Below are 19,638 nucleotides of genomic sequence, written 5' to 3'. Positions count from 1 at the left end.
ATGGAGGAAAGCTTCTGAAGCTATTTAAAAATAACATAATTTTTTCTTTTTTTTTTATGAAATAGTAGTAACACTGGTGCAGTCAACACACAGGAACAGCCAAACTTCAGACCACAAAGATCTTACAAACTCTTGATTAATTTCTTTCCTTCATCTGGAATTCCTACTTCTCTGAACATGGAGGCAGAGGTACAAAAAACTTCATGACAAAATTTGCAAACCCAAATTTAATCACTTATTTACATAGCTAAAGGATGATTTCTATAAAGCAGCAATAGAAAACTGGGAGAGTGTGAATTTGCAAAGGAATGGCTGTTCTGCTTAAGGCCTCCAGTGAGCTGCATTGATTTTTGGAAAAGTAGCTTTTCTACAGCTGTTTAACCCACCTTGAAAACTGTGTGCTGAGGTTCCATGGTAGGCTATGTAAGTATCTGCATATTTGTTCAGTTACAGTTCATAAAAGCATCCAGTTATGTATTTAAACTCATGGAAACGCTAAGTCAATGAAGGTTCACCCATTTTTTTTTTCATATATATATATATATATATATATATATAATTCATGCTCAGTGAAATAGGAAAACCTCAGCCAACGTGGCTGCAAATCTGGTCATTAGTTTGGTTACACAGAGGTCAAGTGAAATGTGAACCAGTCACCTGCAGTGTAAGATGTGTTTTTCCCTTGACAGTGTGTTCAGCGTGAGCTTAATGGACAACCCATCTGTCTCAGCACGGTGCAGCAGTGGATCCACCTGTGCAAGCCCCTTTCTGTGCTCCCAGCCACTGAGTTACTTTGAGTCCATACAAGTTCCACCTAACACAATCCCCAGCTGCATGTGTAACTGCCTGAAGGTACAGACTTACTTGGGCTCTGATGTGTGTGGTACCTGAGACTGCATGAAATGTGCTGACCCGCTCTTGCCCATGTGACTTTGAAAAGGGCTTCCTTTTCTCTGTGGCAATTTTTTACACCATCAAATATCTGTGGAAACTTTGGAGATGTGGAGAAAGTGGCTGATGGGTAAGGTTCACAGGCCCTGGAAACCTTTTGCTGTAGAAGTCTAGTACTTTTTTTCCCTCAAAATATACCCTTATCTCAGAGTTCAAGTCTTCTTTTTCAGCAGGTTCAGTTTTTGTAGCCAATTGCCATTTGCCTGTAAATGAAATTGTGTCCATCCCAAAAATATGTGAGAAGAATTTAAACCACCCCATGGATGAGTTGCTACCCTTGTGCCAGATGGGGTTAAGCAGGGTAGGTAGAACTGCTAACCTCTCCATCAGGTTGCAGCTCTGCGAGCAGTCAGCGCCAAGGCACTCTTGATGACAAATTCTGAGTATAGAAATATTCTTGACCTTGAATGCAACTCTTAGATTTTGTTTCTTATTGTTTCACAGTCATGGAGTGAGTTTGTTTGTTTGTTTTTCTGTTTAAACTTTCCATCATGTTGGTTTGGTATGATTTTTTTTTTAATCTAATAAGGAATAAAGGAAAAACAGTTTGAATCATGTGTCCTGTTGCGGGGACCAAGTTAATTAAAATCCTGATGTATATATACAGCTGATACTCCTCACCCTAATGAAGAACATTAATTCTAGAACATGTGTGGCTGTAGTCACATTGCTACAAATTACTGGACTCTTTCCTTTATCTGTTTCCAAGAAAGTCTCCCCCGGTTAGTTAGGAAAAAAGAAAAATATGATGCCTTAGTTCTAAGCAGCATAAATTACATGCATCAATCAGAGGAAGCTTAAATTAAAATACACATTTGGCAAACAAATATGAATATGTTGATCTCATCTGTGAATCAAAATGATTTAATGCCAGTACTGACCCCCCACTGATCAACATGAAGGTCACTGCAAACTGCTTGATTCTCATTGAGAAATGTTGTTGTGACTGTTAAAGATGCAGTTTTATACATTCCCTAATGCTCAATCTAATCGGCAATTCCAATGTAGCAGAATTGATTTATTTTAGAAAGAAAATACAGAATCCATTTTTTTAAATTTATGTAATCCAAAGCAGATAGCTAAATTAAAATGTTTAAAAAATACATGTGGTTTATGGGTCTGGGCTGAAGGTTTTCCAGTGTGTTTATGATGTTTTCCAATCTAGAGGAATACTATTTGTTAAATGGAATGCTACACCTTTCAGATACCAAGTGATCATAAATCAGTCATCCATTATAATCCTGTTCATGCTTTCTGGCTATAGGAATAACTAGTTGTTTAACTAAATTATGAGGCAAAATGTTGCTTTGAATGGATAATCCAAGACCAGTTGGGTTGTCATTGCTCTCAAAGGTCTCAGGAAAAAAGATGAGTAGGACAGTGGTCTTACTTAAGTTTGAACCAGTCTTTGCCTTTTATAATGTCTTTGCCTGCAGATAAAACATCTTTGAAGCAGAGCTGGAGAAAGTCAACATGTCCCCAAGGCAGATGGCAATGGGAAAGGAGAAGGTGGGGCAATGGTACACAGGCTCAGCAGCTCCTGTCACCAGGTTTCAGGGCAGTCCCTGACAGAAGGAGAAGCAACAGAGAAAAACATCCGATTCCACATGAGGGGAAAAAGTCTCCAGTGAGACATGCAGGAAGAGGTTGGCCCAGGAAATATTTCTTCTTGCATCATACTCACTGAATGTAATCCAGGAATTTTAGATTCATCTATGCGTGTATGGAAATGGACTGGGGGTTTCCTCGTAGGTATGAACGTTTTCTACATTGTCATTTGTGAAGAATTTCACTTCCTAAGTAAACATTTCACACCTTTGTAACAGGGGAGTACAGCAGTGGTGAAAGCCAGCTTCTCAGTTCTGCTAAAAACCTGAGTCCTTTGTGATTACAGTGTGAAATTATGGCTTTCAATATCCAAGGCTAAACATTTTTCTTTCTTAGATAATCCTTGCCAGTCTCTCTGCTTGATTTTATTTTTCCATCAGAGGATTTTTCCCAGTTGTTCCCTCTCTTTCTCTAGAAGGAGATAACACATTCTTCATGATTATTCAATAATCAGGTTTTACCTTCTAAAGCTCCCAATAGCCCACCTGCAGTGTGAAAATCTTTTAGAGTGTACTCCAATTTAAACTATCTACTGGGAAAAAGCAGGAAGAGACAGTTTAAAAATGCATTTTGACAAGAACGGATCAGATGTTCACTAGGGAGAAAAATTATTTTGAAATTATTGTATATCCTGAACAAATCTTAATTTGTGAATCTTTGAATCTTGAATGAGAAGAAACAAGAATTCACTCACCTTTTTGCTTAAAAAAAAAGAAAAACGTAAGAAGTTCATGCTACTTTAACGTTCCAGTGCAAGTCATGAATGAGCTGTTGGCATCTTGAAGTTTATTTAGGTCCCACTGGCCTTACTGAAATTCTCAAATAAATATTGCAGAAAAAATCTTTACTGAGGGCTGGTACTTTTCTGCTCTCTCTACTATATAAAGACACACTATGTGATGCAATAAACCACAAATTTATGAGAATTACAGTTTACCACACATCTTTGTTTACCTTCTTTACCACCCATTTGCTATATTAGTTTTCTTGGTCAAGCAGTCAAAAATTGCTGGACAGCCTCAGACACCTTCTATTACTAATTTTGAGCAATTGGATATAGAAATACTTTGTTTCTCTCTGTACAGAGATGATTTTGTCATTCATCAACCCTGCTGCACATCTGTCCATAGAAGCTAGCTGTATGGCCTCTGTTCAAGTGAGGCATTTTTCAGTTCTAGAGGTCAAAAACATTAATGCTTAGTTTTAAAGTTGGAGGACATGCAACTACGGCTCTCAGGGTGGTGTCAGGCACTTGCTTTTAAACCAAGGCATGTTGTAATAGCAAGCCATTGCAACAGTGGCCTGAATTGCTGGAAAGGCTGCTCCTCAGCAAGAAGGAGATGAAGTAGATATGCAAGATATACAAGTCTATTCTGCACTTTGGGGCAGAAAGACTTTTTCAATGAAGAAAGCAAACAAGACAATCCAGCTGTTATGACAGAAAGAAGTATGGCAGTGTTAGCCCACTCCCCACACCTCAAGTTGCTTCATATCAAAGCCAGCTGAGGCAGAGGAAATAACACCTTATCTCAGTGCTCTAGAAAATTTCTTTGATGTCCATAAATTCTAACACTTTTACAAACCAGAAAGGTCATAAAGGTGATGTAAAATAACAATTTCCTGATCTCTGTTTTGATTAAAAACATATCATAGGTGTATATAATCCTCTTTTAAGCCCCATATCGTCAAAGTCAAAGTTTCCCCACCACCAAACTGTGAGAAAAGTTTAGGCACTGATTATTTGCTGAAAGTCACACACTGTTGCCTCTATGGAGTCTCTTTGACTAATCAACTAATCAGTTGATTCAAACTAATCCTACCTCTAATACTGGGGAGACAGCAGGTCTGCAGCATTCATGAGTGGTTGATTACAAGTAAAGTGTGAGGATACAATGCCAACTCTAACTGTCTGAGGCTTAGAGAATGGCATGAAGATGACCATCTCCTCTGCTGCAACATCTGAAGAGCCAAGTAGAGAATCAGAGCTGACTAACTTAAAAACTCCCCCCCCTTTTGTTTTTTTGAAAACTTTATTTCCTTGCTCTGAAGAAGACAGCCAATCTGAGACAACATCCCTGATATGATGATGCTGGAGCGGATGCTGGTCGTTCTGCCATCTGTGATGGAGTTTGATGCAGTCATACAGTCAATCCACCAGATCTAATCACTGGAGATGAAATTACCTCTTGGATGATCTGTATCCACTCCACCTGTAGAAAACTAGGGCTTTGCTGCTGCTTTCACTTTACAGAGTATCAGTACAAGATCAACATAGGAATTTTATTCATATTGAACCTTAAGATGAAAGTGTCAGAAGCCAGAGACATGGTTTAAGTGTGTAGGTGAAAAGGGAAGAGACAAGACAATGTCAAGTCAGCACTAGTTTGCAAATGGGGAATGATGTTGGTAGTGATTTTTCTTCATGAAATTCCATATCTTTGTCGAAGTAAAATTATTGTCATGTCAACTGTCTCTACTTTTTATCTGCTATGGTATGAAAAAGGAAAGGAGCCTTTCTCCCATATAATTTAGTTTCTCTCAGAAGTTTCTGGCTTAGTTATTATTTCCTTTTTAGTAAAATTTCAGACTTCACTTTGAAAGCAATTTTTTTAGGTTTATTTGCAAGAGGAAGAAGAAAGGCAGATTTCATCTGCCATGAAATACTGGTTACTTCTTGCTGAACAAGTGCATCAAAACGTCATACTAAAATTCTTTTACTCAGCAGGATACGTTCACTTTTGGATGAGCTTTGAACTGCCTTCTCTTTGCTATCATTCATAGATTTAATCAACACCGAGTAATTCCTCACAAAATAAACATTATCACTTCAGTGAGTATTTGTAAAGTAAAGACGAATGTTGCTCTTTTAATATATGCATATTAACTCCTAATTGATAAACAATTTCCCAGCTATGCAGCAAGAACCAGTTGATCAGAAATAGCTGAGTTGACCACCATCTATTGATCAAGGGTAGTTGGCAAGATCTTAAGTAATAAATAGCATTCTTGGCTTCACACATCACTTTCTTATTGATAGTGTGGAATTGTTTCCGAGTCCAATACATATCTGCTGGTGAAATATGGGAACATATGAGTCTAGTCAGTCACACCCAAAATATTGTGGAAACTAGAGGCAACATATGTACTTCTTTGAATTTCTCCCACTGGTATGAAGCATTTGGAAAGGCAGCCACTCTTTGGATAGGCATTTGCACAGTATCTAGCTAGCATGTGGCAACCCCTGTTACAATCTGGAAATTGCTTAAATCATTGGGGAACATCAGCTGCTTCAGCGATAACACAAAAGAAAACGAGCCTCCCAGTTAAAGTTTCATACTCAAGCCTTTAAAAATGTCTCTGTTGAAACTACAAAGGCAAAACGAACTAATTTTCCTAAATGCATTAGAAAGGAGGAAATAGGACCACCATTCTTTTGGGGTGCAGTGTATCCTGCTAACAAGTATTAGTCATCTTCTGCCACCTTAATCCTCAAACAGACTGCTCTGGAGAATAAGCGAGACTTCAGCATCTCACCTGGCACAAACTCTCTGTGCTGGAACAGGAAGAATTGTTCACTGTAGACTCAGTTTCTTACTCCATCCTGTCTTTTAGCAGAAGAACATCATCCTCCTGCTTTAAAATACATAAAAAACATTTTTTGATTTGTTCCATCCTCTCACTGAATACAAATCAGGGTAAATAGCTCTGCAATGACTCTCCAGATAAGAACTACTATCTATGGTCAGTTCTAACAACAATAGTCTGTTGACCACAATTTCCCATTCTGCAATGCTAAAACTTAAGAAAATAACCCCCAAGGCTTGGCAATCATCCTTTAATAAAATAAAATTGTCAATATTAATCTTACAAAAAACCCCTTACAACCCTTACAAAAAATGTTTTATAGCTTTTGGCACTGTGAAATCTGAAGCTGCAGAACACTTCACATTTTGTAGGATAAATCTGATACATCAGCTATGCCTTGTGTTTATTTTTTCTTTATTTATACCCTTTTTCTTCCTTTCTGTCTGTTTTGTAGTGTTTCCTCATCCTTCTCTGTGTAACCCTCACCCTTTTAATTATCTGTCTGTTTTATAAAATCATGTCTAATTAGAAGATTTTAAATTCCTCATTACAGCATATTCTCATGCAGAACTTGAAATGGGAGTGATTATGAACTGTTCTAATAAGCACCAGATTTGCGCTCTTTAAAAGATTGGAATTGTTGTTTATATCTGTATGCACATTAGTTTACCTCAAGATGTGTTAGATTACATTAATTATCTTTGCATCTGCAACAGAACATTAACAGTGGATGGAAACCTCATTCCTCTGAATTTTTGAAAAGTTCTTTTTTTTTTTTCTTGACAGTGTGTATTCACTGTGCAGGGAAATTTCAGGGGGGTGGACAGAACCTGCTGCTGGAATCTGCAAGACCACTGATTTTCATATGCTGCAGACTAATTGTATGTGTGATGTCTTCTCTCAAGGAACTTTGAGACACCATATTGTTAACCCATGCAACTTACCTGCATAGTCTGGAAATGCTAAGTGCAGAGCAGAAGGAATAAATCCTATAAGGATTAGTTGATATCTTGAGGCAAGAAGGTTGACTTACACATGCTAGTCAAAATAATAGTAGATACTGTTTATGTACTTGCAAACCCATAAGTATTTATGGACCTTCAGTGCTGATAATACTGTATACAAAAATTAGATGCCGTATACAAATACTTGTTTGTAAATGATCTTGTCCACTTCATTTGCAGGTAAAATTCTAGGGCTCTCAAGTCTGAATTGTCATATAAAACATTTGAAGGGACCTGTAGAAGATGAGTCAAGACGATCTGGATTCTCTTAGAGGCACAAAACATCCTTGTAAAGAGTATGTGTGTCTCTTGCACTTATGTTAAGGTCCATTCCTAGTTACCATGTTTACAAATGTAAAAATGCTAATAACCACATAACCTAGAAGGCCAAGTGCTGTCGTATTTGTATCATGACTAAAAGCCATTTCAGAGCCATGATGTAAGCATTTCGTGAGAAATCAGGTGACAAAAGCTTATCATGAGCAGTTCTGGTATATGACAGTGATTAAAATACTTTCTGGGCCGCTGAACAAGAGAAGAGAGTTGTGTTTCACTGGTGTTGCCACCCCTGACCTGTACAGAAGAAGCTTCACCAGGGAAAGCCATGTTACACAGAGGAAAGTGTCTGCTAAGTACCATTTAACAGCCTGTCAGGCCTCAGCAGCAGAGGTGATGCAGCAGATATTTAGGCAGGTAAATCTGTTTTTTGCTGCTCTAAGAGACTGGGGAAACACTTCTCATAGAATGCTTTTAGGAATGAGACCTTGTATTTAGGCTATAAAATGCAACAGATCTTGTCTATATGGATCCTGGGAACCAGTTATTTAATTCTATCATAAGCTGTCTGGAAGAAGTCTATGAAAAATTCTGACTTTGCAACTAGCAGTACTTTTATTTCGTTCCAATCTGTCTGAAAAGCAGGCACATTTATTGCAGCAGTGTCCCCATGTGGACTTCTACCAAAACAAATGTGACCAGCTGAGTTTTGGCTCCAGACAAATCATTACTAAGCAAAATACAAATAAATGGTTTAAAGAGTTTTTAACCAAAGTGATTTAAATAAGAGTTGAGAGAAAAGAACTGTCAGTCGGTATCTTGAATTAGCCTTCTGGAGCCTCTGCTGAGTCCCTGCCTGCTCAGCTGAGGCTGTACAAACCCCTGTCACTGAGGGACGCAATCCTGCTGTCATCAGGGGCAGCGTGTCCCTTATATACAGATGCAGATCAGGCATCCCAGCTAACCTACAGACTTGGTTTTCAGAGGCTGGCCAAGTGTAGAGAGGAACGATGACAAAAACCCGAAAGTTTCAGTGGACAAACTTGAACTCAGTAACAATTGATGTAAGTTTATAAACAGATTCAGAGACATAAGCAAAGAAAATTGCTGTCTGGCTGATGAGAATAAGTGCATCTTTTCAGGTCCTTCAAGTTTGTGGACAGAAACAGACATTGGGTCAAGCTATCAAATTACTTTTATTTTCTATTGCTTGGACATTTCTGTGGCAAAATCTTTATATCGCAAATCATATCAGTACAGATCATTCCACTGAAATCGGTGGGATGAATTGCAAAGTAACAGAGGATTCAAGAGCATAGCATTCTAAACCCTAATTAGCACCAAAGAATTTATTTAATTCATTTTACTGTATTTGCCCCTTTGTGAAGTGTCTGCATTCAGACCATAATTCCACAGCATTTATTTGTTATTCAAAGCAAGTTGATGAATAATTCTGTAATAATTTGTCTCAGTTTATTGTGAATATTCAGGATTTGAAACACGAACTGTGATTGCTCTCTGAAATCAAATGGTGTGTTACTATTCCTCCAGCGAATGACAATCTTAGAACCAAGTGAATGACTGGGGGAGAAAAAAACCCACCAAACTGGAATATTCTCCAGAATTTACATAAAATTAACTGTTATTGTGGGCACTCCTGCCATGACAAAAGCAAGCCCATTTATGAGAAGTAAACGTAAATGGCAGACATATTGTTTAGCAATTGTGCATGCAACCTAAAATTATACTTTTTATTTATTAGATGTGCTATAGCCTACAATTTGATGGGAAACAAAAGGGGGAAATGAAAAGTAACAGGTTTGAGGAGGCACTAAAAAGGCATTTCTTGCAAAGGAATTTTCTGTACAGTGAAAATCAATTTAGGTTTTCCCCTCAGGCTCTAGAAAACGGACATTGCAATGCTACGCTCTGGAATTTCACTGTTTTTATGTGAACGTAGACATACACATGCTATAAATGCGGTGACCTCAGAGTCTCGTTTTTGTAGACTGATCCTTACCTCCTATTTGTTTGTCAAGTTTCTAAATGCTGCGTATTTCTCTAGCAAGCCCTCCACTATTTCCTGGATGACTAAAACCCATAGCTTGGCTCTCTGAGTCTGGCCTGTGAATGGTAGTGGCGTGGAGATGATGCTTGAGGGTGCAGCTGACAGTGCTGCATCTCCAGCAGCAGAGGCATTTCTGTAGGGTTGGCACCAAGCTGGGCAATGAGCCTCCCACCACCACCTGCCCTGGGGAGGGAAAAACCTTGCCCTGATATACCACAACTGTTCATCCTTGAACATTCACTCTGAGAGGGACTTGGTGCAGATCCATAACCCTTCAACAAGTGTGGGGAGTTCCTTGGAAAAAAAAAAAAAAAAAGACTGACAGGAAAAAGCTGGAGGGATTATACAGGCACAGGAAATTAAAGGGACCAGGAAGAGAAAATGAAATCAGCCAGGAAGATTTTACAAGGAAGGTATATTATCTGGAGACTCTGGAAGATATGGCCCCACAGCACTTGTGTCTCTCCTGTGTATCTGTGTGACTCCACTGTGCTACGTGTGAGGACCCTGTAGCCTGTTCATCTTCACGGCAGTCTCATCAGCTGGAGAAGTGCTATGCTCACTATCTTACATGCAGGCAGAAATCAAAAGATTATTTAACTAGGGTTTCAGAGAGTCTGTAGCTAGCAGAAATTTCAAGTCCAAAGCAAATCCATTAATCCCATGGGAGGTGAACTGTGTGACCTGTTTGTGCAGGAGAAGATACTGTGTCTTAGCATTTGCAAATTTGGTGTCAGGCAAAAATGAAAACTGGCCAGATCAGACTCATTTGTGGATCTTGAGTTCACCATTAAGGCTGTATGAAAGACCCCACTACTTTTATTTCTGTAAAACGAGTCAGTTGAAAAGTTGATTTATTTTTGAATCTTCAAGGATCTTTTTGAAATGTCCATCATTTCCTGGAGAATATATGATCATTTCTGTGTTGATTGTAGCCGTGTTCCCTAACAATGAGACAAGTAAAGGAAACAGCACAAGAGGGCCACAGCTTTGGCAGGGTGTGAAGAACACAGGGTCCCAGGTGCTGCCTCTCCAGGTGTCCATGCTAAGAGCATCCAGGGGCATCACCCCCAAACATGTAGCTCACTGCTACTAAATCACAGATGTTTTCCCTATATTTAGGAAGCCCTAAACTAAATAGGTAGGAGCATGGTAAAGGCTCTTCTGTGACTTCCACACTCCATCTTGGGAATCAAAGTATTTAAAGACAGAAGCAGGGTTTAATTGTGGCTGAAGAGCTTGGTCTGAGGCAGTGTTCAAGCATCTTAGCAGTGGGTAGGGCATAAGTACTCAGGATAAATGCAATAATAATAATGACAATAAAAATCAAGTGTCTGTGACAGGCCTAAAAAGTAGGCAGCTTCAAATGTATTTGTTGTAGCTAACATATCAATAAACACAGTCAGATAACTGGTGGAGTGACATAGTAAATGGTGCTTAAGAAATTAAGAATCAGCTTAGACTCCACTCTTTTTCTATAAAAATCCTGCCCTGTTACAGGATTTCCCTACCAAATCCAAAAATCTCATCCTGGAATCCAAAATTGCAGTTGCCTAAAATTTGCCCACCCAAATCCCACTTTAAGAAAAGAGAGTTCAGAAAGGAAAGCCCTACGGTTGCTCACCATTATCTCTTTTGGCAAGGTCCAGCGAAAGCAGCACATCAGTGTTACAATGCCCTCTCTGAACTGGTTGTCAGCCTTGCTCCTTCCAGAGCCTGAACAGCAATTGTTCACTTCATTTCACACAGTGGCTATTAATGTCAATGCAATAGTAGCTTTTGGTAGTAGTGTCATGGTATGAAGGAGTTTGTCATTCATGTGAATAAAGTTGTGGATTTTGGATTAGAGCTTCCTTTGTGCTTGCTAACCTGCTGGCAAATACCGATGTAAAGCCTGGGGAATGGGCTGCTTGTTGACAGTTGTAAGATCTGCTTGTTATGTGCAGCTCCTGTGGGGATTTTCGCTTCGTTTCTAGTAGTGATACTTCAAGCTGAGGAACAAAGTTTGGTTTCATAGTCTTTGCCCAAGTTCAGTATTGCTACCTCCACTTCTAAGTCAGTATTTTGCACAAAGTCATGCAGCAGACAGCTGTAAGGCTGCATATGGTCTCTGATGCTGCCTGTGCTGCACTATCTGTGGGCAGCTCTTGTCCCCTGGACAGCCATGGGCACCAGCATTGCACCTCCTTTTTCTGCTTGTTTTTGGAAGAACAAAAGGAAAACGAGACCAGAAACTTTGCTTGTAACTGGCACCAGGATTTCAAAGTTGAAGCCTAAATTTAGGGTCTTAAATACATATGCAGGTGTTTAGAGGAAACCCTGGGTGTCAGCACCTCCCATCGAAGCCCATGGAAGCCCATGGGATGAGAGCTCTGCAAAATCTGCTGCAGATTGGATGTGGCCTGGGACTGTTTGCACACAAAGCTTCATATGCTTTCAGAGCACATTAAGGAAAACGACTTTCTCACAGTTCAGATGTGAAGTACGGTCAAAATGATGAGAGCCACAAAAAAGGTATGAACAGGTAGCAGGTCCCTGCAGCAAGCCAGAGACTCTGGGACTGCTGAGGACACAGAGACTGAAGAAACATCTCTGACAGCCTTTAAAATGTGTTACATGATGGTGCTTGTGACCCTGCCTTTGCCCCAAGCTATGCTATAGCTGCTAGAATTTCAAATCTCTTTCGGTGAGGGCTGAGTGGTATCTGGGCAAAGAAAATAAATAAATAGGTTTGGACATTCCACATTTTCCATCTGAGGAAAAAGTTAACTTTCCTCAACTTTTGTTCCCCTTGGTTTATTTTATTTACTTCCTTTCTAATATTTGAGGTTTTATTTTCCTCATTTAAAAAGTCATTTGATTTCTGGTATCTCAGGTTACAGAATCCCAATGGCTTTATCTATACAGAGTGGAACCCACCACTTCTTCATTAAGGGCTGATAATACTCAGACATTTCAAGTTTTCACTTGAAAAAATGGGAGCACCCACATTTCCAGAGCATACTTTATTAAAACCGAAATACTGACTTTGAAGTTGAAGGTCAAAGTTTTTGCCTTAAAAGCCAGAAAAGTTGTGGCACAATGAACATGATGGAAACACAGAATATTTTGTACCAGGTTCTTATTTAATCCTGTTATTTTTGTCCACACCTTTGGTTTTTGTTACATTATGTGTTCCTGATGGGATGTGTGTTGAGAGGGGGTAGGAAGCTGCAGGAGTGGTTTTTTGCCTTTAACAATAAAATACTACGAAGCAGAAGACTGAACAGAAAATCTAGCTATTTTATTGCCCCAAGGCATTATTCATTTTCCTGACACATTATGTTTTTAATTAAAATTGCACGAGTTAATTAAAATGTTCATTCAGCCTTTTTTTTTTTTTTTGCACGGGTGCCTCGTTACTCTCCTAGCATTTTAGTAGAAGGACTTACATTTCAACAAACTGCTGGCTTTATGAGCTCAGACTTCTACTGACAGACTGTCATGTTCTCTACACTTTTTTATCTCAGATGTTCTAATTTTTTTAAATACATCCTGTAGTGTGGGGGTTGGTTGCTTTTTTTACAAAATATTGTTATTATTCTGCTACCAGCACCTTCCACTAGTTGTTTTAGCTCAGGTTTATTAATGAGACATTGTCAGGAATAGGCAGGAAGGTTTCACAAATAAGGGCCACAAAAGCGTTACCTGACAAGAACCAGCAAACATTGTCAAAGCTCACTCTTATGGAAGCTGCTCAGGCTAATCTGCAATACGAGTACACAGTAGCTTGGGAAGCAATGCTGAAGAAAAGGAGCATTCGAAGAATGTAAATATCAAAATCCCACATATACCTTGCTTCTGCTGAAATACGAGGAATTCTTCAGATTTAGAGATTACAGGTATCGAATGTTTGATCACTAGTTTGGAAAAGAAAAACGCTATAGGATAGACACAGACTTTTGTCTCAGCTCTATTTTTAAGAGGCATATGAGGATATGAACAGTTTGAGAAGGTGTTTCTTTTTAGCTGGAGTGGGGTTTTAGTGGCTCTTAAGGATATGCAGGAGCGATTTCTTAAGCTTTGGACTAGCAAAAGCTCCTTTACTCAGTTTTCCGGGATGTTTATTCTACTCTTAAAATTCCCAAGGTCTGAGTAGAAGTCTGTCCTGCTTCCTCTAAGCTGGCTACATAAGATGTTGAAATGCAGTTATTTTCCCCAAGCACTACCAGAGACACTTTTGGGAAGGGAGCCATCTGTCACAGGACATCTTGTCTGTCCTCTCCATGCATTTACATGTGTCAGCCAGTTCCTAACAGGGAATAGACTTCAGACCCATGGGTCATCTCCGAGTTCCCCAAAGGTTGTAAATATGTATGGGTGTACTTAGTTTCTTAAGCATTATATTTATTGTGTGTTACAAATTAGATATATGTAAAAGGCCAATAAACTATAGCAGGGGTAAAAGCTAGAAGCAGGTAAAGCAAATATTTTCTGACTAGGTGTACAACAAGCTGTTGTGTGTTTGCCAAAGCCTTCAAAGCTTGTGGGAAGGCCTCAATGTTTGTAACCAACATCGTGCGTCCCAGCTGCTGTACCAGCACATGCCTGGACAACACAGAGCTTTTGGAGCAAGGATTTGTTTTGTGTGTAGATGCCACGTGTGCCTTCTCACAGCAACACCCGAGCCAAGTTTGAAAATCGGACCTCAAAACAACATCTCCCGTAACTCAAATGGAGAAGGAGGGATGGGCCGAGGGGTTCAGGTTTGGAGCTCAGCTAACACACGTTAGTGCCATTTGCTTTTTTCACACAGCAGGAGTTATGGGCAGACTGTCAGCCGTAACTTCCAGCTTCCTGGATGCTGACAGCTCCTTTCACAACCTTCAAATTATTGAAGTAGAGCTTTTTTACATTTTATTCTTTGACTTCTTGCTGTATCTTCTTAAGAATAATGTGATTTCGGGAGAAGTGTTGAAAGGTTTGAATGTGGTAACTAAACATTTACGAAAGATCTTTAGCCTGAAATATGTAAATATATTTCTGTCAGTGGTTCAGATAGCAGTGTTTAATTTTGCAGAAAAATTGCAAAGGTTTCTTTTTATTTTTACACTGAAATGATGCTCTTATGAAAAAAAACACTTCACTTCAGGAAGTGGAAGAAATTATTTATTTTTAAAACTCTCTTTATATGGCATTTTAGATATCTTGCAAAGGGTGTGAAACATAAGGTTACCAGCCAGGAATAATGTTTTACAACATCTTTACCCTGATAACACCCAAAGCATCTCTATTTGCATGATATCATTTGTTATATATCTGTATTTTCAATCAAATAATATCCTCCTTGGTTACACTTATATTCCCATGTGACATTTATTTAGGCATCAAGAACAACTTCAGTAAAATCCATCTAAGAAGCCCTCTTGCTTTCCAAAAGATCAGGATTTGACTCCTTTAGTTTAAAATATACTTTGACATTTCATTTATGATAAAACTATACTTAGTTCACAGATTATTCTCTACCCAGTGAGCGGAAGAAAAGCAAAATATTTCTTTACAAGTTGTATTGAACTTTCACAATAGTGGAAATTTTCTCGCGGAACAGAAGAATAGAAGAGGGGAAGAATATACCTTATGCCTTTTATACAGCCATACATAAGCACAACGAAAATGGCTCATGGCTGGTGTATTTATTTCTAGGCACAGGCATGGGAATTCATTAATGCAGAAGCTGCCCACCCAACTGAGCAACGGGTTTCTGTGTCCCTGGTCCAACCTTTCAAGTAATGGCATTGTTGATTTGCAAACTTCATTTTCCTCTTAATTTTTAAACATCTTTCTGCACTTAAAATGAGATAGACCCATTGTTGTGGAACTAAACCAAAACCAGCAAATCCTAGCCCTGCTAAAGTCAATGGCAAAACTGCCACAGCTTGTGACTGAGCCAGAATTTCACTCGGAGTGAATAAATGAATATGTGTTATCGTGGAACACGTATGGGCAATTGGATTGCACAGCCATTTCCAGCTGTCATTCTGTACCTTCTCAACTACCTTTTTATTGTATTTCTCTTCTTTAACAGCCCCACTATCTTGCAAGTATACTTTCTAATTTCCCGTCACCAGTACCCCAGTATGGTCTTTTCTTCTGCTTCTTTTACTTGTCAGTGTCTCCATCCTAAAGGCTTTTAATGCTTCTCGCACTGTGCCAATACAATTCATTTGCTTTCCCACTACAGTTCATATTCTCAATAGCTCCTTCTTCTCAGTTGTTGAGTCCCATTTCACGTTATTGAGCTGCTTCTTGACGCCTCTTTTTTCCACTACTCTCTAATTTGTGCAGTAGTTTCTTGACTTTCCTTTCTCTATTCCCTACTTTTACTGCAGTCTTCCCATCCTAGTAAATCCCTAGTCTTTACAGACAAAATGCCTGTCCCTACCACAGATGCCTGGGTGAAATGTTTACAAATTTGTGTCAGCAAAACTGAAGCATTTTGTAAAACTACATTATTTTTACCAAATTGTTCACTTAAGACAATTTAAAGGCTTTAAAGATATTGTGTAACAAACCGAAATATTTTTCTTCAGCATTTTAAAACATGAATTTGAATTTGTGGGTTTGTAATAATTAGTTACTCTGTTTACAATTTTCTTCGACAGCAGTAAAAGCCATTCAAAAAAAAAAACCCAAAATAGGAAAAAAAAAAATCCATATATTTACACCCTGTAATCTGTCTTGAACTTCCCACACAGCATCCACCTTTGGTGCTTTTATGTAGGAAAAGTCAATGTCTAATCATAAAGGGATCTGAGCATCTACATTAAGAACACAAACTAGCTCGTTAGCTGCTGTTTGAGATCCTGCACACTATGAATTTCATACAGTAGAAATTAAAATCTGGTATCATTTCATGACCCATATCACCTTCTTTCTCACAGATTCCAACTGTGTGAAGTTATTTCCATAAAGAAATGGGGGGAAATTGTAGGAAGCAAGCTGGATTTACCAACAGTTCAAAGCTGTGGTGAATATTACGTTTTAAAGCCAACTCCTCTTATTATAGATATTTTTAACACTTTCTGAAAATTCCCTTCAAAAAAGTAACAGTAATTTTCATCAGCTCCAGGAAAAGAGTCATCAAGTATCTCCAGGTGTAATGTATTTTTAGTAGAACCACCCAAACTGTTAGCTGCACTTGTGAACTCTGCTGAGGAAGTCTCTCGGCACGGCGGTGGCAAGCTATCTGCCCACCGGCAGTTTGAGCGCTCCAGAGAGAGGTGCAAGACCTTAAAAAAAAATCTAAAGCCATGCCATAAACAGGGAGCATTTTGAAAAAAAATGGTTTTTTTTTTCCCCTAGCTTGGAAAGCAATGGAATAAGAGAAAGAGAAACAAACTGTTCTGAGAAAGGAGTAGGCTGAGAAGCTCAGTTTTGCTGCAGGGTTATCGATCCTCCTGTGGTCTACATCTCACGTAGATGATTACCTCCTTCTGGCCCTGCAGAAACCCCTTAGCTTTTCTCTGCTCATGCTTTGCCTCCCTCACTCCCTTTATGCTTTCCTTAAAGGAGCTTTCAGCTTTTTTATTCTGTGAAAAGGAACCAAACAATTCCCAGGAAGTTTCTTTCCAATAATCACCTAATTTCCTGCATGAAGCGGCACAGGACGCCCCGAGACTCCCATCATCTCGCATGACCACTTTTAGCACACTCAGACTTGTAAAGTCCTGCTGCTTTCTGCCCTTGTAGGCACAAAGGTTAATGGAGATCAGGCAACTTTTCTTAATTGTCAAACTCCAACCATTTATTTAATCTCTGTGCCGGGGAAAGGAGGATTTCTAGGAAGCAGGACATTAACAGCCCTCTCACGTTCCCCCCCATTACGTGGCAGAGCTGAGATGAGAAGTCCAGACTGCCTCCAAGAGCTGAGCTCTGTCAGAACACATTCCTTTAAGAGATAGTTTCCTCCCCTAGAAATACAGGAGAACAAACCAGTAAGCAAACAAATACGCAGCCACCTTGGACATGTCTCCTGCACGATCATGAATCACCCTGCCTGGGCACAGTAGTTCTGACAGCCCCTGGTCAGGCCACAGCAACACCATCCAGACCTGCTGGAAACGTAGCAGGTGGTAACCTCTGCAAGGGAGATAAAGACTTGGAAGTGGCAGTGATTTGTACCCTACAGAGATAAAGCAGAGTCACTGCTAGAAGAATGCTCTAATGCTCTTTTTTTTTTTTTTTTTTTTTTCTGTATTTATTCACTCAGCTTGAGCAAAGTCATTTGGGGATGCAGGGAAGGGTTGTTTGCTTTAGTTTGTTTGTTTGCTTTTTTCACTTTATTACTTTCATTATTCCACCTCATGCAAGAATAGAACCTCACTATAAAGGTAAATATGGTGTTGAAAGCCTACTTTTCTATGCACATAGGGCTCCACTGCACAGCCTTGCAGCTCTCTCCACCTATATGAAGATGCAGCAGGACCAAAAGACAGCTGTCACCCCTCAGACTCTCTAACCAGAGTAAGAAATAGGCTTACCTCTGCACTCAGAACATTTAGGGTTTCTTCGTATACATTTTTAGCTTATCACTGCTCAATAAATTCAGATGGTCTTGGACAAATTGAGAAAGGTGGCAATAAAATATCTGGTTTGCTGTCCTAAATTTCATCTATCTACGTTGTTAAGGTCTTTGCTGCATTTCTTACTCCCATTTGTTCCCCCACTCTCATCAGTAGGTGTGGATAGCAAGTTTACTTACTGACTTGCCAGTTGTATTAGTACAACAGCTCTAAGTCAATGACATCATTTATTAGGGAGATAAATGAGAGCAATTAAGCATCATGGCCATAACTGGTGAAACTTTCTGCAATGAAAGCATTATTAAAATGACAGAGTGCCTGTCTGTGCCTGCCCAAGGTATGTGATTCAGCCTCCCTTCTCTGTCTGGTGGAGTGACCCCCGGTGGCACACCTCACATGTGCGTTGTTTCCATAGGGCTATATATAACCTCTCGTGTAAAATGGCAAAGTGCATTGATTGATGGCCATTTCATTTTTAAGAGCCATCTTCCGCTATGTTATTTAGAGTTAAACAGGACAGCTGATAAACATTACACTTTAGTTCATGTTTGCTAATCTATTCACTTGAATAACCTCCACAGATGCTGATAAATTGCACCTTCAGAAAGAATAGCAGTTACTTTTTCACATAATATATTGGTCTTTAAGGCTTTTTATAGTATATCAAATGTACAGCTTCACTCTGTCATTCAAAACCTGAATGACATCTTATTAACACTGAGCTTCTTTTTAGTCCTGTCTGGCTAATGTTTCCTATAATTTTTAAAACTGGATTTGGGGCAAGGAGGGAAATTACCATGAGGAGAGGAATCTCTATTATGCCAAACCAAAAACGTAGGTTTCAAACCAGAGCTTGTTTCCCTTAAGAAATTGAGTTATCTGATTTGAGCAGAAAAGGAGCTCTAGAAGTGCAGCAAGCAACAAATAGCTGGAAAAACAAGGCCATTGCAGGAAAAAAAAGAAAGAAATAGGAGAAACACATGGAGAAGGGGATAGAGATGGTCAAATACAGTCCGAAGAAACAAATGCAAACAGAGAAAGAGAAAAAAAAAAAACAAAACAATGGCAATACAATGATCTTTCGAGGTCCCTTCCAGTCCCTAACATACTGCGATTCTATGACTGTGAAACATGAACTAGATAGGGTGCTCCAAGGAGGCAGGACTGAGCTGTAAGACAACAGCCTTACTAGTCTGTGGTGTCCCCACCTGCTCTTGCCTTCCTGCAGTAAGGATGTGACCTGCATCCCCCATGCCAGGACACCCCACTGTCTCTCTTAGGAGATGCTGCCAGCATGGGAGCCTTGTAAGACTTCTTGGGAGTCCCAGGCTGTCCATGGACACACTATATATGCATGGAGCACAGACAATATGCCTATAGATGAAGCAACTGCAACGGCAAATCCTTGCCCTCTTTAAGTGCCATAAAGTAAATGTATTGCACAGGCTGTGATGTGGCTGGCAAGAAAATGGAGATGATGTCCCTCTCCTCTTCAATCAAAATGTTTCACTTTGTAGAGCACATGGTTTACCTGTGGTTTATATCCTAGCAGGCACTGCTCATAGCATGGTGATCAGGAGTGTGT

The sequence above is a fragment of the Patagioenas fasciata genome, chromosome 2, assembly GCF_037038585.1.
Source record: "Patagioenas fasciata isolate bPatFas1 chromosome 2, bPatFas1.hap1, whole genome shotgun sequence".
In the NCBI taxonomy this organism is placed as follows: Eukaryota; Metazoa; Chordata; class Aves; order Columbiformes; family Columbidae; genus Patagioenas; species Patagioenas fasciata.
The sequence above is the reverse complement of the archived record's forward strand: the minus strand, read 5'-3'. Positions refer to the sequence as shown.